This window comes from Adiantum capillus-veneris, chromosome 9 (assembly GCF_014529385.1).
Source record: "Adiantum capillus-veneris isolate H3 chromosome 9, ASM1452938v2, whole genome shotgun sequence".
Classification (NCBI taxonomy): domain Eukaryota; kingdom Viridiplantae; phylum Streptophyta; class Polypodiopsida; order Polypodiales; family Pteridaceae; genus Adiantum; species Adiantum capillus-veneris.
The window spans coordinates 102,177,469-102,203,999 of record NC_140939.1 but is presented as its reverse complement, the minus strand read 5'-3'; the positions used below and the strand labels follow the sequence as shown (position 1 = coordinate 102,203,999).

Genomic DNA, 26,531 nt, shown 5'->3' with positions numbered 1-26,531 from the left:
AGGTACGCGAATCCTAGCTGGCTCGTGCAGATTGGGCAGAAAAATCCCGGGGAAAAATCGAGCATCCTTTCTGGACTCACCTGCAATCGGGCGCACTCCCCCGACCCACATAGGAAGCACCATTGCTATAACCTTTCTATCACCCAACTATGGTAGATTGGTTATCCCAATTCCCTCTTTATGTAACAGGGCTTGAGTTCACGACTGGTGGTATCCATCTGTGAGGTCTCTTGGCTGGATTGTTCGACTTCAAAATTCTCTTTGCTTCTTCTTCTTCTCCTTCAACCTGTCTTAACATTTATACCTTCCATAATCCACTAAGCTGTATCACCTGGGCCGAGGTTAGATATCGGCTGCTCATCTATCACCTTCAGCATTGGCGTAGCTTATACAACTAATTTCACCCGCCTCTTACCTACATTGCGCTGCATCAACTCCCTCTACACTGCTTACATACATATGGCTCAACCAATGGATGACACTGAAAAGTTCGAAGCATGGGAAACACAACTCCGACATTCACTTAGCAAGGGACGGACATCCATGTCTTCGAGAAACTCAAGCTTCAACAAGTGGACTTCAGCAGGAGCAGACAATGTGCTCACACTTGCATCACATTCCCAAAGAGAAGCTAAAGATGTGGATGATGAGGCCCTCAAATGGGCAGCCTTAGAGAGACTGCCCACCTTCTATCACCTACGAACATCTGTGCGCAAGAAATGTGAAGATGGAAAGATGATTGCTGAGCATGTTGATGTCCGGAAGACGGACCTTGTCGAGAGGCAATTGCTAATGGAGAGACTTGTGAAAGATGCAGAGCAAGACAACGAAATGTTTTTGCAGAGACTGCGGAATAGGATAGACAAGTACGAGCACTATCTTCACTATCCACTTAGAGCTCATATACAGAGCTATCCTCTCTAAGTAGAACTGCATTGATGCTTGGAGGTGCACCCATATGAGTAGTGGCTAGCATGACCATATGTGAAGGAAAAAAATCATTCTTACGTTCGATGTGATATAGCTTTCTGTTCACACAATGCATGCTGTTGCAGAGTAGGACTTGAACTACCAACAGTGGAGGTCCGCTTCACAAATCTCACGCTCGAGGCAAAGTGCTATATGGGGAAGAGAGCCTTGCCAAGTCTTTCAAATGTCGTCAAAAATGCAATAGAGGTTCACTTCTTTCACTCTTCATTTACACTAAGAACATCCCCATAACTGCAAGCAGAACCTCAAAGTCAGTGATTTGTTGAACAGAACCTACTTGAATTTCTTCATTTAACTTCAAAAACACAGACAAGATTGACTATCTTGAAAGGAGTGTCCAGCATAATCAAACCTTCCAGGTAACCATGCAATGAGGCTTTTCCATCAACTTGTTCTCCAAGCATTACATTGAGCTCAGCACCTAAAACAAAGTCTCTTCTACAGGATGACTCTTCTCCTTGGCCCTCCTGGATCCGGGAAAACCAGTCTCCTTTTAGCATTGTCTGGAAAACTAGATTCAACTTTGAAGGTAATAATATGGCAATAGCAACCTAAATTTTTTTGGCAACGTCAACGTAATGCTGCATTTTTCCCTTGCACTCTGATAATCGATAATGTTTCCTTAAATACATAATGACCACCGAATGTCGAGTGACTTTTAGCATTGTGTTTTGCTCCTGAAACAGAAAAAGGGCAGCATTGCGTATAATGGGCATGCTCTTCATGAGTTTGTACCTCAAAAGACATCAGCATACATCAGCCAAGATGACCTGCACATCGGAGAAATGACCATCAGAGAGACTCTAGACTTCTCTGTGTTGACACAAGGAGTTGGATCAAAATATGGTGTTTGACCCTTTCAGTTTACTTCAACTTTAAGAAGTCTGATAATTATGTACTAACATTTATCTTATGGTTGTCAACAGATATGATGGCTGAGCTTGCTCGCAGAGAGAAGGAATCTCAAATCATTCCGGACATGGAGATCGATGCGTACATGAAGGTAGACACCTTGCAAAAACCAGAGCGTCAAAACTTAATCCCTACAAATGTAGTCAGCTAAAATTTGAATACCAGCCTGTGTTGGCAGGCCACCTCCTTGGAAGGGTTGAATAATAGTCTACAAACTGAATATGCCCTTAAAGTAAGCTACTACACGGAATGCTCACTATGTGTGTAACCACAGAGCATATGACATAGTTTGCTTGTATTTTATGAAGATTCTAGGCTTGGATACATGTGCTGATATCATGATTGGGAACCCCTTGTGAAGAGGAGTATCAGGTGGCCAGAAAAAAAGGGTTACCACAGGTAGCTCATCCGTTCTAAAACTTATTCTTGCATGCAACCTTGTATGGTCTGATTTTGCACCCACCACAACATCATAAGTAGAACAAAGAAATCATGTCGTATGATGACCCAATAAAATACCAAGGTGAGAACTGTTAACTTTTGGAGGTGTAAAAGTTGAGATGTGCAATCTGGAGGTAGTCCTCCAACTTTCTACCATCCAGCCTATATCCCACCACCTTGCATACCAAGCAACGGTTCTCTAATGGAGCCATTGAACTGTCAATGGAGTGAAAAGTATCTGTAGGAAGTCTGACTGCAATGGAGACTCCATAGAATGCATGATATAAAGAATCTCACCTCCAAGTAGCGCCGCACCAAATGTAACCCACAAAGGTCAGTGAATGGCAACCCTGTGGAATTCCCTGCAACAATAGCGGCTTACAAGATTCTAGAACCAAACTGCTCGATGCAACGTCCGTCCTGCAGCAAAAAACTCTAGAAGGATTCTCCCAAACAAATCTGCAACAACAGACTAAGAGCAGCAGCAACCAACACAAACAAACATGTTATTAGACACGATATCCCTCCATTGTGCATATGAGAATCGTAAATAAGAAACCCTCTTCAAATGTAGAACATCATATACATGTGTATGCATCCATTTACAAAATCCTCTGCTGACATAGTATTTCCCTTTCTTCATGACATGACATTAAAACACCCTCTTGTCATCACAGGGGAAATGATTGTGGGACCCACAAAGACACTCTTAATGGACGAGATTTCAACTGGTCTTGATAGTTCCACCACATTCCAAGTCGTCAAGTCCCTTCAACAATTCGCGAGTGTATTGGAGGGGACCATCTTAATGACATTGCTGCAACCTCAACCCGAGACATTTGAACTTTTCGATGACGTGATCTTGCTTTCCGAAGGACTAATCATCTATCATGGTCCAAGAGACAGAGTCTTGGAGTTCTTTGAACTTAGTGGCTTCAAATGCCCACTCAGAAAAAGTGTTGCAGACTTCTTGCAAGAGGTAAGTAAATTTTTGTACATGGAATAGAGGACACTTTTTGGATATGTATGAACATTCTGTGTCCATGTGTGTACTTTGTATGATTTAGGTGCAGTAATAGATGAAATTCACCTGATTACATGAAAACTTAAGTTATGTAAGAATAAAATGCCTTAAAATCAATTGCTTCTAGGAGTCATTCAAGGGTGCCGCATAAGTGTTCATTTTGCAGTAAGCTCCTTCCCCTTGACCTTGAATGCATACTGTGCCAAAAGCTGAGTTTTTTTTCAAGATTTATATCATGGCTGTAGACACATGCTATTAATGCAGCTAGGTTTTCCTTGCTTATGTATGTGTGCAAGCATGAATGCATGGAAGCTGTCATTGGCATGTGTGTGTGCAACAAAGACAGTGTATCTACCCGCTGTCTGCATGACTAGATTCTAAATTCCTTTCCACTTGTTTATGCATTTGTGGAACTGTTTAGCTCAAAGTACAGACCACCCAAGCCCCAAGTCAGAACCACTGTGTATTCATGCAGCAATACCTTCAAGAGAGCATAAGATGATCAGATCGCCAACAGTAAAGCAGTCTTGGTTTCTTTTAAATGCAGGTAATCTTCTAAGACCAAAGACAATACTGGGCTAACAAAGGGTATTACCAGTATATATCTGCACAAGAGTTCGCTGAGAAATTTCAGCAATCTCATATTGGTCTTGCCCTTGCTGATGAGCTTTCCCAAGTATATCCCAGAGACGAGTCATAGTGCAGCTTTGGCATTAAACAAGTATTCTAGCAACAAAACACAGCTGTTGAAGGCTTCATTTACTCGTGAATGGATTTTGATCAAAAGGAACTCTTTCATATACATCTTCAAGGGTATACAGGTTCTCTCTCTCCTCTCTCTCTCTCTCTCTCTCTCTCTCTCTCTCTCTGTGCAAAAAAGTAGGTCTTTGACCCTTTGCATTACATAAATCGACCATAGGTCCATATACAAGAGATATGGGAAAAACCTGAAAGATAGATAATGAGATCATGGGGGAAAATCCCAAAACAAACCGCAAGATACATCTAGGGATAAAGATACTCTAATAAGGTGGTGAAAACTACCTCTCTAGATTGTCAACAAGTCTACACAAATCTGCCCAAAGCTCTATCCACCTCAGGGGATGTAGCAAAAACCACAGAGTCCACTCTTGTGTATCTGATTGATATAAAGCATCTACTGTAAAAATCTCATGGAGCACCTCACAAAAGCCAAGGGACCGTGAAACCCCTAGGCCATGCCTCCAACATTTCCTGGTGATATACCCCAAAAAGGATGTAGATCTACGACACAACCATACTAGAGGGACCCACCACAAAGGCCAAGGGAAGGTACCAAGATGCACATCTCTTTGACCACCACATAGGCCAAGGGAAGGTACCAAGATGCACATCTCTTTGACCACCACATAGGCCAAGGGAAGGTACCAAGATGCACATCTCTTTGACCAAGCCAATTTCTTCAAGGACTCACTAAAATGACTCTCAAACAGACTGCAAACTGTTTGATATCCATAAAGTAGTTGGCCTCAACCATTGTTTGCACCTGTATGGTATCATAAACAGCCTCCCTCGTCCAAGAGGAGTCCTCATGTAAACCTGCACTATGAATCTGATCATGGGAGCTCTCTTTGGACCAAGGAAAATGTGACGTGTTCCTGACATTTGTAGGAAAAACATGTCGACACAAAGTGGCCCACTCCTCCAAGAGACATCTGGAAACCTCCATGGGCCACCCACAAAGAACTCTGCAGGAAAGATCTCAAATAATGGGACATCTGTTGGTGATGCAAAACTTGCTGAATAGTCAAAATCCTCCGTAATTTGAGAAGACTCACTCTCCTACGCCCCCTCAACAGTGCCTACTATAAGAGGTACCTACGATTGAGTCTCTAAGAGATCCAAATTCTACTTAACTAGTCTATCTTGGGGTAACTCAGGCTACTCTTGAGTTTCCATCAACTGCTGGTCCTCATGCTCTATCCCTCTATCCACCTGCTTTGGGACCTCCTCTCGATCTCATAACCTCTCCTCAAGAGGTCTATCTAGGGGTTGCTCTGCCTCTTCCAACTTCTGTCTCACTACCCATTTATAAACAAGGATAGGTTGTGTCTGTACCTATCTACCAGCATATCTCTGTCTCTATGATCAACATTGTGCTGCTACTGAGCACTTTGCTATTGTTGACTCTGACCCCTTTGATCTCTATCATCCTGTCGCGCAGGACCCTGCTACTGTGCAGAACTCTGCTGGGTTCGCTATGGCTGTGAGGGCAGTCTCCTCCTACGACCAATCCGTCTCTTTTTTCGCCCTCTAGGGAAATATCTCACCAGATGCCCCATCTCATGACATTTAAGGCACTAGTTCGGTCTACCCATAACGACGATCCTTTGTGAGTGTAACACCCGTTTCCACTCAAAAGTGATGCGATCTAGAAACTCTGTGGAAAGGGTGGTAGCCACGTTCATAGATGGCACAGATGTCTAGGTCTGTACTGAACACATGAATGGTATATCAAAAATAAAACCCATCTGCCTCAACATGTCTCGCAATCAAAACTATGCCGGTAGCTCTGGAAAAGCAATTTTTACAAGGTATTTTGAGACCTAGCATCTGTCCTTGAAAGCAGCTAATGAGAAATCCTCATACCACGGATGTAGAAAAATCAATCTGTCCCCAAAACTGAGAAGAGTGCGACTAACGACCCTGGAAACTAGCTCCCATGATGAGAAAACAGAATTGAAAGTACCTTTGCCTAGTAGGATGATGTCCTCCACTGTGCCTTCATCGGAAGTGGCTAAAGTGCACTTCAGCCATTCGCGAATGCTGACCGAAGCATAGGTGCATCCGACAAAGCAGCGACCCCACCCCTTTGAGAGAGAATCCCAATACGGTCGCCAATCTTGTGCTCAAGCTGTTCAGAAATAACAAATGACGGTGCCCTAATACTCGAGAGTAAAGCAAACCGATGTGTGCACAAAATCTGCTCGACCCAAATACCGGAATCGCACATAAACCCTTCTCTTCCTCAACTAGCAGCAAGGAGACAGAAAGAACCAGCAAACAGGTATGTGAAAGAGAAAGGAATTGGGTGTACATGTCTGTGAGTGTGTTTGTGTGTGTGTGAGAGAGAGTGGGTGTGTATGTGCACGGCATTATGTACATACATGTAAGGCCGACGTTGTTATTTGCAAGAGCACAATAAGTATGAATTTGCAGGGCAATGTTCGTATTTTGCTAGTTTGACGGGCTTTTCAGGCATTTTGATGATGGTTAGGTATGAACTGCAGCCAGTTCTTGCGTACAACGATCTAGCAAGTTGTTGGATAGTGGTTCAATGTATAATCAATGGCCAAAGTTATGAATTTGGCGGCGTCTATGCGCATACAGCCTCGGGGCAACGGGCTGCTTTATGGTGTGCGATGTCTTCCTATCCATGGCTCTCCAATGCTTTGCTTTGTGTTGATTTTAACAATGCGTCCGCTTTATTTGATAACACCCCAGGACATTCACACATGTTGGGTGTGGAATTGCAGGCTTGGACAGATCTTATTGCATGCACATGGATATTGGATTGAGGAGCCTTTTGCATCCAAATGTTTATGGGTACACTTTTCAATAAAATGCTCACTCCTCGTATCGTGCACGATTAGATCGATGGTATGTCCTCAACATGCAACAATATGGTGAGTTTGTATGCGAGCTGGGCATAGACCACACCTTGCTGTTGTCTGATCATGCCCCTATTTTGATGACCTTGCACTTTGGGCGATTGCACTGTGGTCAGCCTCTATCTAGGAAACGTCTGTTACACATCAACAATGCCTATCTTTCGCATGAGATGTTTTGCGAGATGATTCATGATGTTATTCCCCCACTGGTCACCCAAATGCATCTTGATCTTGATATTGCTTGGTATCGTTTCATCATGCGTGTTCAATGTGTGATTCACGATTATGGCAAGCACTACATGCTTCAAATATGTTTATCAAGAGCTTCAACTTTTGGCTGATACGCGCCTATTGACTGGATGTGAATTGACAGCGCTTTATCAAGCTTGTGTATTTCTACAACAGAACGATGAACACAAACTAATAAATGGAAGACTCGCGCTCGACATCGAGCGTTTGTGGATAAGGGATATGCCTCAGAATAGTTTTTTAAGCATCTACACCGTTCAAGGGCCTCTCAAACCATCAAGAGGGTTATGCTGCAATCATCTTAGATAGCCTCAAAACGTGAGCTTGCTGATGCCATGGCTTCACATTTTGGGAATATATTGGTTGCTCCTCCTTCGGCTTTCGTTGAAATTCATCATGCACACCAACTTCTGTTATCTACGGTGCATTCAATTTCTTGCCTCAAGATGCACAAGCAATGGAGGTGGATTTTACTGAAAATGAATTGCACTTAGCGTTACTTGCTCTCGGCCGATGGTGTTCCCTTGGTTGGGATGGGCTCACTGTTTAGGGCAATCTTTGAATTTGTGTTTGCCCAAACATCCATAGCATAAGCTTTCCTTCATGGCCTTTTCCCTTTGCTACGGGGTCAGCACCAAGCGATTGAATGCTCTCTCTACCATAGGAGAAACTTTTCTTTTTATACCTGAGAGAGTATTGATCATATGTGGATCTTTGGCTTTCTTCCCGCGCATCTGACTAGATTGCTGCGTGGTAGACGTTAGTAGGAATTGAAGGACGTGGAAACCTGCTCCATGAGGATGTCTGGCTAGGCTTGACCGGCCCCTTTTTGCCATCCACCATTGGTGTGGTACTAAGTCAAGATGGAAGGCCAATGGCTTTTGAGAGCAAGAAGCTTTCACTCCACAGTTAAAGTGGCACGTGCATGAGTTAAAGTTGTATGCAATTAAGATCTGGTGCCATTATCTTTATGGCGTAGAGTTTAAAGCTTACACAGATCATCATACCTTGAAGTATTTTTGTACCCAGCGAGATTTGAAAGGTTGTCAAGCTAGATGGATTGCCTTGATGGCAAAATTTCACATGGAAATTCTCTACAAAAAGGGCGAGGATAATGTTGTCGCCCATAATATGAGTTTTACTGTACTAGAGAGTACTCTGCTTCAAGAAATAAAGGAAGTACAGCAAGAAGACCTTTTTTGTAATCAATAAAGTCTAGGATCAATTCACAATCTATTGCTCTTGATGATGCAGCTCCGTCTATTTGATCGAGTAGCTTTCAACCAAGTCTGTTTTCAAATTTCTCAGTGGAGAATGGATTTCTTAAATGGAAAGGGAAGATTTATGTTCCTTCTGTACGTGAACTAAGGGCAAAAGTTTTGCATGATTGCCATGATAGTCCTTTTGCATGCCACACAGCTCACAAGTGGCGATTGGTTAGCTCAGAGTATCATCACACAAACTAGAGATAGAGGTAGGGCGCGCTCATGACATTCCCAAGGAGGAGAGCCTCTACCGAGTATGCAGAGAGGAGGTGGAGAGTGAGGAGCACTTTGTTTGCAGATACAGAGCTTATGATGATATTAGGGGAAGATACAAGTCAATTTTCAGAGGGCAACCTACCCTCCACGAGATCAGGGGCGACAATTGGGGCGCTACCTGTTGGAGATACAGAGGCACAGAGATACACTTCTACAGCCACCTATAGAGACACAGCTTACAGATTTTTTCTAGGGAACCACACCCCCTCCACTCCCAAATCCACCGAGGGGAGTAACTCTCCAGCAGGCTGAGATGAGCCAGGCCAGATGACGCCCACGTGTTACTGGATGCTGGGCCCCACGACTCAACCGCAGACAGATTGAGGAGATCTAGACCCTACCGCGTCGAGCTGCTGAGGAGAGACGAGCCCAGATGATGGTTCACCCAGTTGCATTCATCCGAGCAGCCCTTGCTCACGATCCTCCCATGTACCACATTTTACACCCCCCCTATTGGCACAGAATGGAGCTAGCTAGCTTGATGCATTTGCATGGTTGTACCACCTTGAGCATATAGACATGCACATATCCCTAGTACTAGAGCTCCATCCCCCCCCCCAATAGATCCCATCACAAACCAAAGTTTTTATCCCTATTTTGTACCAGTTTGGATTGTTTGTCTTTTCCGATAGATGGAAGACATACACATGTATATTTGATTTGTCTCATAGGTCGACTTCGGCCTCACATAGACGCTAAAAAATCTCTCTCTCTCTCTCTCTCTCTCTCTCTCTCTCTCTCTCTCTCTCTCTCTCTCTCTCTCTCTCTCTCTCTACACACACACACACACATGCACATAAATATAACACCCACACACACTACACAAAAATGTAACCTATTGAATCTCCTTATGTTTGCAGCTTGTATTCGTAGCTTTTGTTGCAATGACCGTGTTCCTTCGAACACGCCTTCGAGTTGACTTGGAAGATGGCAACTACTACCTGGGAGCTTTGTTCTTCTCTTTGATTATCATTACCTTTAATGGGTTTGCTGAAATTTCCTTAACTATAATGAGACTCCCTGTGTTCTTCAAGCAGTGAGACCTCCTCTTCTACCCCACATGGGCTTACACATTTCCAAGTTTTATTATGCGAATTCCCCAATCCATCATAGAATCAGGCCTTTGGGTTTTGTTCACTTACTACACAATTGGATTTGCTCCAGAGCCTAGCCGGCCGGTGAGACTACATTACCTTTGCCTTTCTTATTGTGTATGCAAGTGAATTGATCACAATAGGTCTGCATGCCACATGCACTTAAGCCCCATATCACAACAATGATAAGTATTCTGGGAAAAGAAGCCCTTCAACACATAAAGATTCAGTAGTTGCCACGTGTGCATGTGAGTGTTGTTGCATTGCAGGGTGGTCTCGTACGGTCTTGTACGTTTTGTACACGTACGATGATGTGCGGTACTAAACGAACTAAAAAAAATTATGATGTACGATGACGTTATGTACGTTCAAAATAAAAAAAATAAAATAATTCTTAAGCCTAAGGCTTAGGCCTTAAAGAAACTTGACATTTAGACAGATTACAATTATGAGAGCTTGAGAGGGAGAGACGATGGAGAGCTTGTCACTTGAGACTCGAGAGCTTCAATGGGAGCTTGAGGGGGAGAAACCCAAGGGAGAGAAGGAGAGCTTGAGCCTTGTCACTTGAGAGCTTCAATGGGAGCACATGGATGATGAGAGCATTGAGAGGCTAGAGCTTGTAGCTTGTAAGTTGTGTTGAGAACAAGGTGGAGGAGTTGCTTAAATAGATTATAGGAAGAGGAAGAGCATGGGAGAGGGAGAGCATGGGGCATTATGGATGTGAGAGGGAGAGCATGGCAATAGGCATTGGTACATGCCACATGATTGCAAACATGCTCCAAAATGGCTCCCTAAACGCCCACTAACACGTGCAAAAACTGCCGCCAACGGTCATAAACGGCTACATTTTTCGATCGTACAGAACGTACTAAACGTACGGAACGGAACGGGTCCGACCGAACGGTACTGGACGTCCCGTACGTCGAACGAAAACTACCCTGTTGCATTGTCATCAAAGAACACCCCATTTCTATTGCAAGGTATTAATCTTCTGAATGATTCATTATTGTTTGCATGAGACTGTAGTTGCCACATCATACACACTAAAACCAGACGTTAAATGCTCTGAGATGGGTCCTTGTAGATAGAATATATGTATGTATACATTAACCACATTCATACACTCTACCTATTATTGACATTTTTGCCTATATATTCGACCTGCTCACACTGCTTTTGAAGAATGAAATCTGACACACTCCTTCCCATTACCAGGTTCTTTCGCCAGTATCTTTTACTCTTCCTCATGCACCAGATGTCCTCTTCTCTCTTTCGCCTTATCAGTGGCATATGTCAGACTATGGACTTAGCAAACACTGGTGGTTCCATTGTGCTGCTGCTTGTATTCATGCTTGGAGGCTTCATTATTCCAAAAGGTACTTCATGCTTGCCAAGTGCGTGCTTTGATCTGTTTCCTTTCTCAATTATTGCCTCACCAATTAACTCTTTGAATTTGCAGAAAAGATTCCCCGGTGGTGGATATGGGGTTACTGGATTTCACCCCTAGAATATGGAGAGACAACAGCAACAGTGAACGAATTTCTTGCACCTCGATGGGTAAGGGACTTCTTCTAGCAAGAACCTAATGAGGCATACAGTCTCTCTCTCTCTCTTGAATAATCACATATGGGAGTTCTCTAGAGATGGAGACATCGTTCTCTTAGGAGACTTTAATGCCAGAACGGCCAACTCTCAAGCAGTATTCTATGATACTTCTGAGGAAATGCTCAAAGAAGTGGATTTATCACAGAGGGGATTTACTAGAAACTCACAGGATAAAGAACACACTGAATATGGGAGACATCTCATGGAGATGGCAACTATACAAGGTTTGGCCATACTTAATGGTCTAGAGAATTTCCCTTTATCTGGGGGATTCACATGCTTCCCGCACAGGCATGGGGCCAGTACAGTGGATTATGTCATGACTTCACCAAGCTTTATTTCTAGTATCGAGGACTTTAAGGTGGGACCCAGACCGGTTGGGATAGCAGCGGATCATGCTCTCTTGACCTTATCAATCTCCTTCCAATACAATGCCTCTCAAGTACAAAGGAAGAAGACACACACAAGATATACTTTCACGCAAGAGACTGATTGATCAGTCTATGTGGAAAAGATCTATAATAGGATGTGGGCAGCCGAGCCAGTATATACTGTAGAGGAGATTACTTCTCAGTTAACAGAGATACTACATGGAGCAGCACAAGAGGCATACCCACATACTCAACCTGATCAGAAGAGAGGATCTGGGAACATGCCTCAAAACAGTTAATATGACGAGGAATGCAGAGAGACGAGAACCCAGGTCCAGAAAGAGCTTACACTTGGGATCATCACATATAAGCAGTCTCGGATTGCTCTTCGGCGTATAGTACGTCGCAAGAAAAGGGCATTTTTAGCCAAACTGGAGAAGGATTTATATCAGCTCTTCTTGAGTCAGGACTCACATGCACTCACCGCCTCTGACGATTACTTCTCCTGAGATTTGGGGTCAATATGTAACATCATTATATATGGTATCTGGACAGCCTCCATTACCAGATCCGCTAGAGCCATGCCCTGCTACTAGTACTTTCTTTACTACGGAAATGGTGAAAAAATCCATTGATAAGATGAAGACAAGAAGAGCATATGATCATGATGGTTTAGTAGCAGAACATCTGATCCATGCCAGGGATCTACTTTCAGAAGTCCTTGCTCGTCTGTTTAATCGGGTCATGTGTGAAGGATTACCTGAATCTTGGAAATTATCTACTATTGTACCTATTTCAAGTCAGGGGATCCTATGATACCCGGGAACTACCGTACCATTATGGTAGGTCACACATTGACCCGACTGTACGCATCCATTCTTGAACAAAAATTGAGTAGATGGGCAGAGAATGAGGGAATAAGGGCAACAGGACAAGCTGGATTCAGAAGGGGTTATTCCACTTTAGATCATATCCTTACGCTCAGAGCCATTATTGAGGAAGGAAGAGCAAGCGGGAGAAGGATGTATTGTTGCTTTGTGGATTTTCGGAAAGCTTTTGATACAGTACCAAGGGCCAGATTGATATACAGTTGGATACTAAGAGGACATGGGTAGACCCTACACAAGAATTGGGCACGAAGATGGCCGACTACAAAGAAAACTTCCTACAGCTATCTGAAGATGGATTTGTGATTTGCCCGAGCTACATGGATACCCACATGTCTCATGGTTTGAGATGTGCTATTGTGCTATTGGTCAGATTCGTACATCCTCACACCAGTTGGAAATTGAATTTGGCAGATTTAGGGGAATCCCACCTGAGAGCAGAATTTGCAAGTTATGTGGAATGGAGCCGGAGACAGAATTACACTACATATGCCATTGCACCGTATACTATGAGATACGTGGGCGTTTCCATTGCCTATTTAAAGAAGGCTTTGGACCTCTAGATAGAGTCATGCAATACCAAGATCAAAGATGCTTAGGCTTGTACCTACTAGAACTACATCGGCACAGGGATAATCTAATGAGAAGACAAAGAGCACTACAGCCTCAGAGGAAGATACAGATTTCTTCGGATCGAGAGAAGCAGAAGTGGAAGGAGAAGCAAGAGGCCAGCAGCCAGCACAAAGGATTACCCACATTCATACCAAAGGCACCCTCATTGACAGGGCGATTGAGCTTGGGAAATCGAGACGACCACGACCGAGATGCAGAAGCACACTTCACCGGAGGGGACTACAACAAAGGATTAGAAGCATTCTAGCCAGACACCCAGAATGCTCCTAAGATGTTTATTTAATACTTTGTATTTAGTTTTTCACATTTATTTTCACACTTAGTACTTTAGTACTAAGGTACCCAGACATTGTAACAGATTCATCACTTTTGTATCAGTTTGGTCTCATAGGTCATTCTGGCCTTTTGAAGACGTTAATATAACATTTCATCTCTCTCTCTCTTGGGTAGACCCTACACAAGAATTGGGCACGAAGATGGCCGACTACAAAGAAAACTTCCTACAACTATCTGAAGATGGATTTGTGATTCGCCCGAGTTACATGGATACCCACCTGTCTCATGGGGTGAGATGTGCTATTGGTCAGATTCGTACATCCTCACACCAGTTGGAAATTGAATTTGGCAGATTTAGGGGAATCCCACCTGAGAGCAGAATTTGCAAGTTATGCAGAATGGAGCCGGAGACAGAATTACACTATATATGCCACTGCACAGTATACTACGAGATACGTGGGCGTTTTCACTGCCTCTTTAAAGAGCGCTTTGGACCTCTATATAGAATCATGCAATACCAAGATCAAAGATGCTTAGGCTTGTACCTACTGGAACTACATCGGCACAGGGATAATCTAATGAGAAGACAAAGAGCACTACAGCCTCAGAGGCAGATCACAGACTTCTTCGGATCGAGAGAATCAGGAGTGGAAGGGGAAGCAAGAGGCCAGCAGCCAACACAAAGGAGTACCCACATTCTCCCCAAAGGCACCCTAATTGACAGAGCAATTGAGCTTAGGAAATCGAGACGACCACGACCAAGATGCAGAAGCACACTTCACCGGAGGAGACTACAACAAAGGATTAGAAGCATTCTAGCTAGACACCCAGAATGATCCTAAGAAGTTTATTTAATACTTTGTATTTAGTTTCACATTTAAATTTCACACTTTTCACACTTAGTACTTCAGTACTAAGGTACCTAGACATTGTAACAGATTCACCACTTTTGTATCAGTTTGGTCTCATAGGTCATTCTGGCCTTTTGAAGACGTTAATATAACATTTCATTTCTCTCTCTCTCTCTCTCTCTCTCTCTCTCTCTCTCTCTCTCTCTCTCTCTCTCTCTCTCTCTCTCTCTCTCTCTCTCTTTAGTATTTCTCTTTTTTTGGACCTAGACATGGTATCAGATTCACCAGTTTGTAACGGTTTGGTCTCATAGGTCATTTTGGCCTTTCGAAGACGTTAATATATCATTTCATTTCATTTTTCTCTCCAGCTTGATGCACTTCATGATTGTACTTCCCTGAGAATATAGATGTTCTGTGGAAACTAAGCTACTTAACCTTGACACTAATAAAAAGATAACTGAGAAGAGATGAGACAAAAATGATAAAGATTGAGACAAATATTGGAATAGAACACACCAAGATTGAATTCACTCACTGAAATGAAATGACAAAGTACCATGTGTTAGCGCAGAAACCACTTGCAGCTGATAATGCTGTGGTGGTCCGGAGGAGGGATCCCAAGTGTCAGTAGCTTGGAGTGCACCCAGCTCTTCGTGAATAGCTTGCTCCCAGAAGGTGGCCTCGAGAGAGGCCAATGCCTTGTGAAGAGGGATATGAAGTTTCTCTTCAAGGGGTTTGGGGAGCTGCTCCTCAACCTACTCTTCATCAAGAAGAGTGGCAAAGCATGTGGCATCATAAATTTCCCGCAGAGAACAGGTGCGGCGACTAATGCCTATATCTGGCATGGTTGGAGAAGGATGCCGAGAGGTGAAGTGGACGATGGAGATTGCCAAGAGAAACCGGCAAGAACAATATCTGAATAGGCGATGTAGCACGCTGAATTCGATGAAGACTTGCATGTGGATTGCTAGTGGGTGTGCATTTGCGTGCAGTGCGTCGTGTGTAGACCATGGTGGGTGTTGGTGCAGGTGAGAAGAGAGGTGGTGTGTTGATTGGAATATGTGCTCTGTTGAGATGTGTGTACTTCTGAGAGTAGTGTAGGTGGTGTGTGTGTGTGTGCAAGAGTTAGTTACAGAAGGTGAGGCGAACTGGATTCCACTGCTCGATATTGGTGAAAAGTGCCCTTCAGTTTCGGCCGATTGCTGGGTAGTAAATTCCGCGCTGGCTGATTTGTGAGTTTGAGCCTTAATTGAAGGTAAATTTTCCACATCAGCTAGGTTTAAAAACAATGACATGAGGGGGCTGTTGGGCCTATGTGAGGAGCTGAGCTGAGGCATTATGGGACTCATGGAGTCAATGAGAGGGACATGAGAGGATGCCGGAGGTAATTGCGGTGCAGCGGAGCCAGAAGCGGTGGAGTGTGATATGGGCAGTGCGCGAGACTGCAAGCAGGGGGCCTGCTTCCCTAAGTAGTAGATAGAGGGGAAACGATAGAGGCAGCCAGAGATGCGGCAGCATTTCCAGGAGCATAGGCAATAGCACGGGTCCATGGGTGTGGGCGGGAGCGGGGATGATGGTGCTTGTCTCCTCCTCATGCAAAGCCACTGAGCGCCTGTGTAGAAATCAACAAGTAAAAGGTTGATAGAGGTGATACGCTTTGACTCCGAAGCGATCACCGTATCCGATAAAAATACTTTTGATGGCATGTGGCATGAGCTTCGAGTAGGGCCGTGTATCGAGTGCATAAGCAAGAGAGCCGAAGGTGCGTAGATGTGATATATCCAGAGAATGGCCAAACCAAAATGTGTAGGGAGTGGTAGCCAGGTTGGCACCGGTGATGGGCCGATTTTGTATGTAGCAAGCAGTAGCAATTGCTTCCTCCTAGTAGGATGGAGCGTGGGGTGCATGTTGGAGCATTGAATGCGCGGCATCCATATGTGTGCGGTTCTTTCTTTCGGCGAAACCATTCTGCTGTGGATGATCAGGGATTGTAAACTCATGGTGAATTCCGGCTTCTTGACATAGAAGTTGGAATTCCCGTGAGGTGTACTCTCCCCTGTTGTCACTGCACAGCTTCTAATTTCGAGAGTCATGCTGATTTTCCACTTCTTGCTTGTATTGCCCCAACATGGTCAATGTAGATGATTTTTGTGCTAAGAAGTAGATGTATGTGTAGTGGGAGTAATCATCTATGAAACTGAGAAAATATTTGTGACCAGTGAGAGAGTTTGTGGATAAGGGGCCACAAAGAGTTCTAAGGCAACTGTGGCTCATGTGTGACTACGAGAAAATGGTAGTTGATGAGCTTTGGCTAAGGCACAAGCTTCGCACAAAGTGAGAGGAGAGAGCTCAGAACGAAGACCTATGACAAGCTTGCGATTTTTTAATTTTTGTATCATGTGACTAGATGCATGCCCTAAGCGGTAGTGTCAAGTGTTGGTAGCGACTTGTGCAGGGGTATGTACAGATGATGCTAGCGTATAATTGGAGAGGAGCATGATAGGTATCACTTGAGTTATTTGTAATCTCCGCGGGGTGAACTTGAGCTTGATGACCGCCATGATGATAGGAGTTACCAAAATAGGGTGGCTGGTTCCCCCGTTGAGGGTAATACCGCGGTGGACCAGGGAGGAGAGGCTGCGAATGTTGATGACTTCTTTGCTTGCTTTTGCAATCTTTCTCCAAGTGACCATAGCGCTGACACCTGTTGCAAAATTTTTGGTTCTTCTTCAGGCCTTGATGTTGAAGGTGCTTTGACAGAGATTGAGGCTTCTTGGGATTTTCATAGTATTTAGTAGTTCTAGCGGTAGTGGCAAGTGCTATTGATTTCTGAGAGCTAGAGCTTTGCTCGCGTAGAGTCTCCTCTTGCTGAATCTTAGCCACCAAACCTTGGAGTTGCACGTTCTCCACGGTGGCTTGAGTAGCAATGAATGCTCTCCAAGAAGAGGATAGAGTATCGAGTAGAAGCATAGACTGCAATTGGTCGGGGATCTCCAATCTAGAGATGGGGACCTCATCAAGAAGAGTTTGCCAGTTATCAAGGAACTTGGACTTTCCTGATGTTTGTGTTGACAATTCTCTTGATTAGGGAGACTTGATAGATGAGGCCAGTGTGCTTATATCTATGCTCAAAGAATTGCCAATGGCTTGAGCATTGGTAAGATTTTTTACCATTTGCACTTGCTTGTCATGGAGTGCTGTATGAGCACTTAAGCACTTGTATCTCGGGCTTTCCAAGCTTTATACCTCGACTTTGCCTCGAAGTGCTCGTTCTTTGGTGGCTCAGGCACAGGGTCCAAGCTTGAGCTAATATCCCAAAGACGGAGTTACTTCAGATAGAGCTCCAATCTGCAACTTCCGGATTTGGTAATTTGTACCGTTAAGCTTATCTAAGGTGTGGCGAGGCTTATAAGAGGTAGCAGAAGCAGATGAAGAAGCTATGTCAGCCATTTCAAGGTTCCGGATTCCTTGAAATGGAGAGTTTACCTTAGTGGGCTAGAGAAAGCAAGCAAGGACTCTAGAGTGAAGGCTAATGAAGATTAGTGGAGCTCGATACCATGTGGAAACTAATCTACTTAATCTTGACACTAATAAAAAGATAATTGAAAAGAGATAAGACAAAAATGATAAAGCTTGAGACAAATACTGGAATAGAACACACCAAGACTGAATTCACTTACTGAAATGAAATGACAAAGTACAATGTGTTTATATACAACATGAGAGATGAAGTAGGAGTGATTGGTAGGTGTGATTTGGGACTACTTTTAGGTGACTATGATCTAGGAAAAGTAGATCCCACTGATCTAGGGTAGGTGACTAAAGTAGATAAATCTAACTATATCTAAATCTAAGTGATTCTAGGGTAGGTGACTAAAGTAGGTGAATCTAACTATAGCTAAATCTAAGTGAATCTAATCCACCATTACATTCCAACATGTGCACCCATACCCCTAGAGATAGAGCTCCAACCCCAACACACTCCCCTCATATACCATGTATCTTGTATCCTAGCCTCCCATGAATCACCCTCTCCCATTCTACCACAGGACCACCCCACAGTGGATCAAGAGGTCAACGCCCGCATTCACATACGGCTAGGAGACAGTGGAGTATACAGATGCTTACACTTACCTTGGAGTGGTTTTTAGTGGACCAGCATTTTCATTGAGGAGAGCAGCAGAGACTAGATTGACTAGAGCCCATGCAACATTGGGTAGATTGGGAGGATGTGTTCACAGGTTCACTTTCAGGAGCCTCGGACAAAGCTCTGGCTCTCTGACACTTTGGTGGCTTCTGCATTGCTCTATGGAGCTGAGATATGGGGACCTTCATTGGATCATCACGGGAGGACAGGTCGCCCTGATGGATGGGGGACATGGAGAAGCCTCTAGTCTCTATGATCTCGCGGAGCATTAGAGCCAAGGCTTCAGTACCACGTGCCATTATCCGAGCAAAGCTAGCTGGCCCCCCACTAGTGGTTGAGGCGCTCACCAGATCTGTCTCCTTTATACACCGCATGTGGGAACTTCCCAGAGACAAATATGCCCGCCTTGCACTTGAGTCCTCTCGACAGTTAGCCATGCAGGGAGATACAGCATGCTGGTATGGGGAGATTTCAGGCGCATGGGTTCAGCATAGACAGATTGCCCCCCTTCCAGTACTCACTGGATGCACCCTCTCTGACTCTTACACAGTCCGAGATCACCACGCTCATTCGCAAGGACCTGACTCAGCTAGACACCAGGAGGACATGGATACAGCCAGCAGAGGAACTGGGCACGAAGATGGCTTTCTACAGAGAGCATCTTCTCCAGCTTACGGAGGACGGTTTTGTGACGAGGCCCAGATACATGGACACCCACTTGTCTCATGGGATACGATGTGCTATTGTGGCTAGATACGCACATCTTCACACCAGCTGCGGATCGAGACTGGGAGATACAGCGGAGTACCAGCAGAGGCCAGGACATGCCTCCTATGTGACTTGGAGCCTGAGACAGAGTTGCACTACACGTGCTACTGCCCCGTCTACTACGAGATACGAGGCCGCTGCCACTGCTTGTTCAGAGAGGGCTTTGGACCACTCTCCAGAGTCATGCAGTACGAGGATCAGAGATGTCTGGGTTTGTTTTTGCTCGAGCTGCACAAACACAAAGAGAGCCTGATGAGAGGAGAGGCTAGCCAGTCTCAGAGACAGTTTTGTTTTTGCTCGAGCTGCACAGACACAAAGAGAGCCTGATGAGAGGAGAGGCTAGCCAGTCTCAGAGACAGATCACAAACTTCTTTAGAGCAGACACAGGACACCTGGAGGAGCTACTACCATAGCAGAGCTCGTCGCCTCACACCAGAGGCACACTGATCGACCGAACGACCGAGCTGGGGAGATCCAGACGCCCACAACTGCGGAGGACTACACAACATCGACGGAGGCTGCATCAGAGGAATCGGATCAATTTGGCCCGACATGCACGACGCCCGGTCACACTACTAACCATGGAGGAGATTGATGAGATCCGCCAGCAAACCGATGTTGAATCTCTTGTGATTTAGCTATCCCATCTAACTGCTTAGTTCACACCTAGCAGTTTAGGGTTCCATAGTATTTTTATTTTGTCATTTTGTCATATTGTCATTTTGTTACTCTGACTTTGTATTAGATCCACCACATTGTAACTTTCTGGTCTCATAGGTCACTTTGGCCTTTTGAAGACGTTAATATCACATTTCATTTCATTTCTCTCTCTCTCTCTCTCTCTCTCTCTCTCTCTCTCTCTCTCTCTCTCTCTCTCTCTCTCTCTCTCTCTCTCTCTCTCTCTCTCTCTCTCCGACGATTACTTCTCCTGAGATCTGGGGTCAATATGTAACATCATTATATATGGTATCTGGACAGCCTCCATTACCAGATCCGCTAGAGCCATGACCTGCTACTAGTACTTTCTTTACTACGGAAATGGTGGGAAAAGCCATTGATAAGATGAAGACAAGAAGAGCATATGATCATGATGGTTTAGTAGCAGAACATCTGATCCATGCCAGGGATCTACTTTCAGAAGTCCTTGCTCGTCTGTTTAATCGGGTCATGTGTGAAGGATTACATGAATCTTGGAAATTATCTACTATCGTACCTATTTTCAAGTCAGGGGATCCTATGATACCCTGGAACTACCGCACCATTATGGCAGGTCACACTTTGACCCGACTGTACGCATCCATTCTTGAACAAAAATTGAGTAGATGGGCAGACAATGAGGGCATAAGAGCATCAGGACAAGCTGGATTCAGAAGGGGTTATTCCACTTTAGATCATATTCTTACGCTCAGAGCCATTATTGAGGAAGGAAGAGCAAACGGGAGAAGGATGTATTGTTGCTTTGTGGATTTTCGGAAAGCTTTTGATACAGTACCAAGGGCCAGATTGATGCGCAGGATGCAAGAGTTAGGGGTCCCCAAAGAGATTATTTGAGGGATCATGGCCTTGTACGGGTCAGTAACTAGTTATGTACGTACTCCAGAAGGGGATTCCGACATTGTTCATTCCACCGTTGGAGTAAAGCAAGGATGCCCACTGTCCCCTACTTTATTTGGTATGTACATAGATGAGGTATCAGATTACATTGATAGAGAGGGTGACAGAGGGGCTCAACTTGCAGGGTCATGGATCCCTTTGTTGTTGTATGCAAATGATATTGTATTGATAGCAGAATCACCAGATGGAATGCAGAGGCAGCTAGATGCATTACATAAATTCGCGGAGGACAGTGGACTGTCGGTAAACTTGGGTAGAACCAAAGTTATGGTGTTTAACACCACACCGCAATGGGTTAGGGAATCGGCACCTACATTTGCATATGGCCAGGATACAGTAGAGTACACAGATGCATACACATACCTTGGGGTGGTATTTGCAGGACCGAAGTTTACTCTTAAGAAAGCAGAGGATGCTAGATTATCCAGAGCCTCTGCGGCCTTGGGAGGGTTGGAGACGATGTGTTCACAAGTGCAGTTTCAGGAACCACGAACAAAACTTTGGCTCTTTGATACTGTGGTGGCTTCGGCTATGCTTTATGGGGTCCAGATTTGGGGACCATCTATGGATCAGGATAATTGGAAGTCAATGGAGAGACCTTTGGTATCTATGATTTCCGGAATGATTAGAGCCATGGCCTCCGTACCACACGCGATTACCCGAGCGGAACTAGCGGCCCCTCCGATAGAAATTGAAGCTCTTACCCGATCAGTGTCCTTTATACATGGTTTGTGGGAGACAAATAATTGCCGATATACTAGACTGGCCCTCGAATCCTCTCAACAATTAGCAATGAAAGGGGATACATCATGCTGGTATGCGCAACTGTCCTCGTGGTTTCAGAGACACGGGTTCAGTATGGAAAGATTACCCCCCTTCCAATACTCTCTTGAGGCCCCATCACTGGCAATTACACGAACGGAGATTAATAAAATCATCCGACAGGATCTTATACAGTTGGATACTAAGAATACATGGGTAGACCCTACACAAGAATTGGGTACGAAGATGGCCGACTACAAAGAAAACTTCCTACAACTATCTGAAGATGGATTTGTGATTCGCCCGAGTTACATGGATACCCACCTGTCTCATGGTTTGAGATGTACTATTGGTCAGATTCGTACATCCTCACACCAGTTGGAAATTGAATTTGGCAGATTTAGGGGAATCCCACCTGAGAGCAGAATTTGCAAGTTATGTGGAATGGAGCCGGAGACAGAATTACACTATATATGCCACTGCACAGTATACTATGAGATACGTGGGCGTTTTTATTGCCTCTTTAAAGAAGGCTTTGGACCTCTAGATAGAATCATGCAATACCAAGATCAAAGATGCTTAGGCTTGTACCTACTGGAACTACATCGGCACAGGGATAATCTAATGAGAAGACAAAGAGTACTACAGCCTCAGAGGCCGATCACAGATTTCTTCGGATCGAGAGAAGCAGGAGTGGAAGGAGAAGCAAGAGGCCAGCAGCCAGCACAAAGGATTACCCACATTCATACCAAAGGCACCCTCATTGACAGGGCGATTGAGCTTGGGAAATCGAGACGACCACGACCGAGATGCAGAAGCACACTTCACCGGAGGAGACTACAACAAAAGATTAGAAGCATTCTAGCCAGACACCTAGAATGCTCCTAAGATGTTTATTTAATACTTTGTATTTAGTTTTTCACATTTATTTTCACACTTTCACACTTTTCACACTTAGTACTTTAGTACTAAGGTACCCAGACATTGTAACAGATTCACCACTTTTGTATCAGTTTGGTCTCATAGGTCATTCTGGCCTTTTGAAGACGTTAATATAACATTTCATTTCATTTCTCTCTCTCTCTCTCTCTCTCTCTCTCTCTCTCTCTCTCTCTCTCTCTCTCTCTCTGTCTCTGAGCAAAAATTGGACCATGTAGTGAACACAAAAGATTGCAACTGCCAAAAGAGCATACCCGACAATCAAAATGATTCACGAAATCTGCTATAACGGAAAACAGCAAGATAAAGATGGTGCGATAGATTGAGCAGACGACGGTGGAGGCCAGCTATTACATGTATATTAGACTCTGCAAATTTGTATGAGAGACAAAGTAATGATGCCTTGGGGAAGTTGGTTTGGTCATAGAAATGTTCATCTTGGTACCTTCCCTTGGCTTTTGTGATGGAGGACAAATGGGTCCCTCCTTACTCTCTTACAGCTTGGTTGTGTTGGAGATCTCCATCTTATTTTGGAGTACCACATCGAGAGATGATGGAATGGATGCGGATGATATTGCAGGCACATCACATGGGTTTTATAGTCCTTTGGCTTTTATGAGATGCTCCAGGAGGTTTCTTACAACTAATATTTTAATATCATTTTAGTAGCTAGCACTGGTATTTATGGTTTCGCTACATTGCTAGATGCGGAGAGAGCTTTTGGCAGATTTGTGTAGGCTTCCTACAGCCAGATGGAGCTTCTTCACCACTTCATGATTTGAGTATCTTATCCTTTGATGTATCTTGTGGTTGTACGGGTATTTTTCCCCAATATCTCATTGTGTATCTTTTAGGGTTTTTCCCATATTTCTTGTGTATGGACCTTTGGTCGATTTTATGTTATGCAAAGGGTCAAGGCTTTATGAACCATTTGGGAATTCAGAAACGGGGTCCTTTTTCTTCAGCAGGGCCCTAATGCCTTTCCTTTCTTTCACAGCTCCCTTAGGCAGACTCTCCGTTTTGCACATGACAGTTAGCAGATTTCACATAATAACTTTTCTGCATTTTCCCTCACACTGAGATTTTGCACAAACAATAAAGTCATGCTTCTACAAAAACGATGCATATGCATGTGCATGTGCGCACACATGCTGTAGACCCAGCTACACTTCATGGTAGATTTGAAGAGTAATATTCTCAGTAAGGTAATTTCTCCAAACTCTTGGCAGGATAAACCAATAAATGGACTTACCAACATCACCACTGGCAAGAAGATACTACTGGACAGAGGACTGCCAAGTGAAGCTTACCACTACTGGACTGGTGTTGGGGCTTTGATAGGATTCATCATTATTTTCAACATCCTCTTAACGCTGGCATTATCGCGACTTCCAGGCAAGTGAAACAGACTTCTTTGCATAGCTGACCATCAGTAACACATCCAAAGTGCTTCTGCAGCACCAAAAAGGTCTAGGGACACAGTTTCAAAACAAAAAACGGATGGCATGCAAGGTGACAAGGATAAAGGGGAAGTTTCATTACTCGCATTTCAGGAAAGACTTTCCCCGCTCAGGGGCTGTGCAGAATCAATGCCTTCTTTTGATGAAGATATGGATTGTAAGTACGCCAATATAATTACTCGAGTAATATTTTCCATAAACCCAAACTGTGATCACCCTCCAACACCATTAAAATCATCCTGCAATGATCAACTCACTGCATTGTCTGGCATTCTGCACTCAGTTGTATTAAGCCCTGCAGAGTCAACTAATTGGATTTACAGATTTCAAAAGAAAACTCAATTAACATAAACCTATTTCACAAATTTCAAGAGAAAACTCAACTTACATTGTACGTCGCATCAGCAGATGATGAAGCTCAATTGCATTGCATGGAAACGGGGACCATGCATTTTGGCAAATTCAATTCTGCTGATCTTCAAAGAGCCACAGTGAACCAAGGAATGTCCCTTCCCTTCACTCCCCTTTCTATCTCTTTTGAAAATGTCCAATACTTTGTAGGCATGCCTGAGGTAAGTATCTTACAACAGCACTTTTGATGCAATTTCTGTCTCTGCACAATTCATGACAAAATCACCTGGCTTGAATGCAAAAACACAGGGGATGATGGCTCATGGTGTTCAAGAAAAAACCCTACAATTGCTGCGAGGAGTGACAGGGTCTTTTCGGCCTGGAGTACTCACTGCATTGATGGGAGTAAGCGGAGCTGGAAAGACTACTCTGATGGATGTACTTGCTGGAAGGAAAACGGGGGGCTACATAGAAGGGAATATTCGAATCTCAGGTTACCCCAAAGTGCAGACAACATTTGCTAGAGTCTCTGGCTATTGCGAACAAACTGATATACACTCCCCTCAGATGACAGTAAGAGAGTCACTGATATATTCGGCTTGGCTTCGCCTATCCCCTGACATCCACAATATTGTGAGATGGGTAAGAGGATTCAAGATTATTCTGCATGCGCAATTCTTGATGTCAACACATGGGTTGGTCAGTCTGGTTTTTCTGACATGCTGAGAGGATGTGTTACATATACACAGAGATTACTTTGCTGTTGCAATTGATCTGAAGTCCTTAATAATGTTGTTTTGCAGGCCTTTGTGGACGAGGTTATGGAGCTAGTTGAATTGGACAACCTAAGTGATGCCTTGGTGGGACTTCCAGGGATTAGTGGGCTCTCCACTGAGCAGCGCAAGAGGCTTACCATTGCTGTAGAGCTTGTGGCAAACCCTTCCATCATTTTCATGGATGAGCCCACTTCAGGTCTTGATGCCAGAGCTGCTGCCATTGTTATGCGTGCTGTTAAAAACATTGTGAAGACAGGACGGAGCATAGTTTGTACAATACATCAGCCAAGTATCGAAATATTTGAAGCTTTTGATGAGGTAAATCACACAGATTTCAACCTTTTCCATCACCCTCTTTTCTGCTGATTCCATTCCATTTCACTTTTCAGCTATTACTAATGAAGCGGGGCGGTCAAGTTATATATGCAGGACCTCTTGGAAGACGCTCTCAGAATGTGATTGAGTACTTTGAGGTAATTTCTGGACACCTCTCTCTCTCTCTCTCTCTCTCTCTCATATGGTTGTAACTTTTGGTCCCATAGGTCACATGAGATACGAGGCCGCTTCCACTGTCTGTTTACAGAGGATTTTGGACCATTTCTACAGTCATGAGATACGAGGATCAAAGATGTCTCGGATTGTTTCTATTAGAGTTGCGCAGACATAGAGAGAGCTTGCAGAGGACATCAGGGGAGAGCCAGTCTCAAAGACAAATCACAGACTTCTTTACATCAGCCAGGGGACAGCCAGAGGTGAGCTGCCTCGGAATCTTGTTGAAACATTTTGCAATCATCTGCTTGCATATGTTGTCTTTTGTTAGAGTCGACAGTGTAGCAGGGCTACAGTGTCACTTTCACAAGACAGACAGTTGGTCTGGTTCACACTGGATGGACCCTTTGGGCTGGGCAGAGATATGAGTGGTGGTCTAATGGACATCGTGGCCAGGTCACCACCAGCTGGCTGGACATTTATGAGCCGTTGGTGTCTCTTTATGGTTGTACACATGAGTAGTTGTTTGGGGTCTTTATCGTCATCTTCTTCATATATGGTCCAGCGTCGTCGTCTAGAGTAGCGAGTCTATACACACAGCACATCTGCACCATCCCTGCACATCTAAGCTTCGACACCCCCATTGTACCCGTGAGTTCTGGGCTAAAGCTGAGTGTGTTGCCACACCAGAGTTTGTACTG

The 26,531-nt window shown here is 44.2% G+C and overlaps 1 pseudogene across 1 annotated transcript; it reads left to right on the top strand.

The window, feature by feature from the left end:
* Positions 1 to 459: 459 nt before the first annotated feature.
* LOC147450910 (ABC transporter G family member 42-like) lies at positions 460 to 26,531 on the top strand (annotated as a pseudogene). The gene is made up of 20 exons (XR_015189241.1): positions 460 to 866; positions 1,056 to 1,176; positions 1,261 to 1,349; positions 1,435 to 1,519; positions 1,677 to 1,836; positions 1,917 to 1,993; positions 2,081 to 2,134; positions 2,211 to 2,301; positions 3,021 to 3,322; positions 3,915 to 4,188; positions 9,668 to 9,981; positions 11,117 to 11,277; positions 11,361 to 11,458; positions 23,984 to 24,149; positions 24,213 to 24,397; positions 24,538 to 24,786; positions 24,875 to 25,207; positions 25,369 to 25,659; positions 25,731 to 25,814; positions 25,884 to 26,531. The product of XR_015189241.1 is annotated as an ABC transporter G family member 42-like (transcript).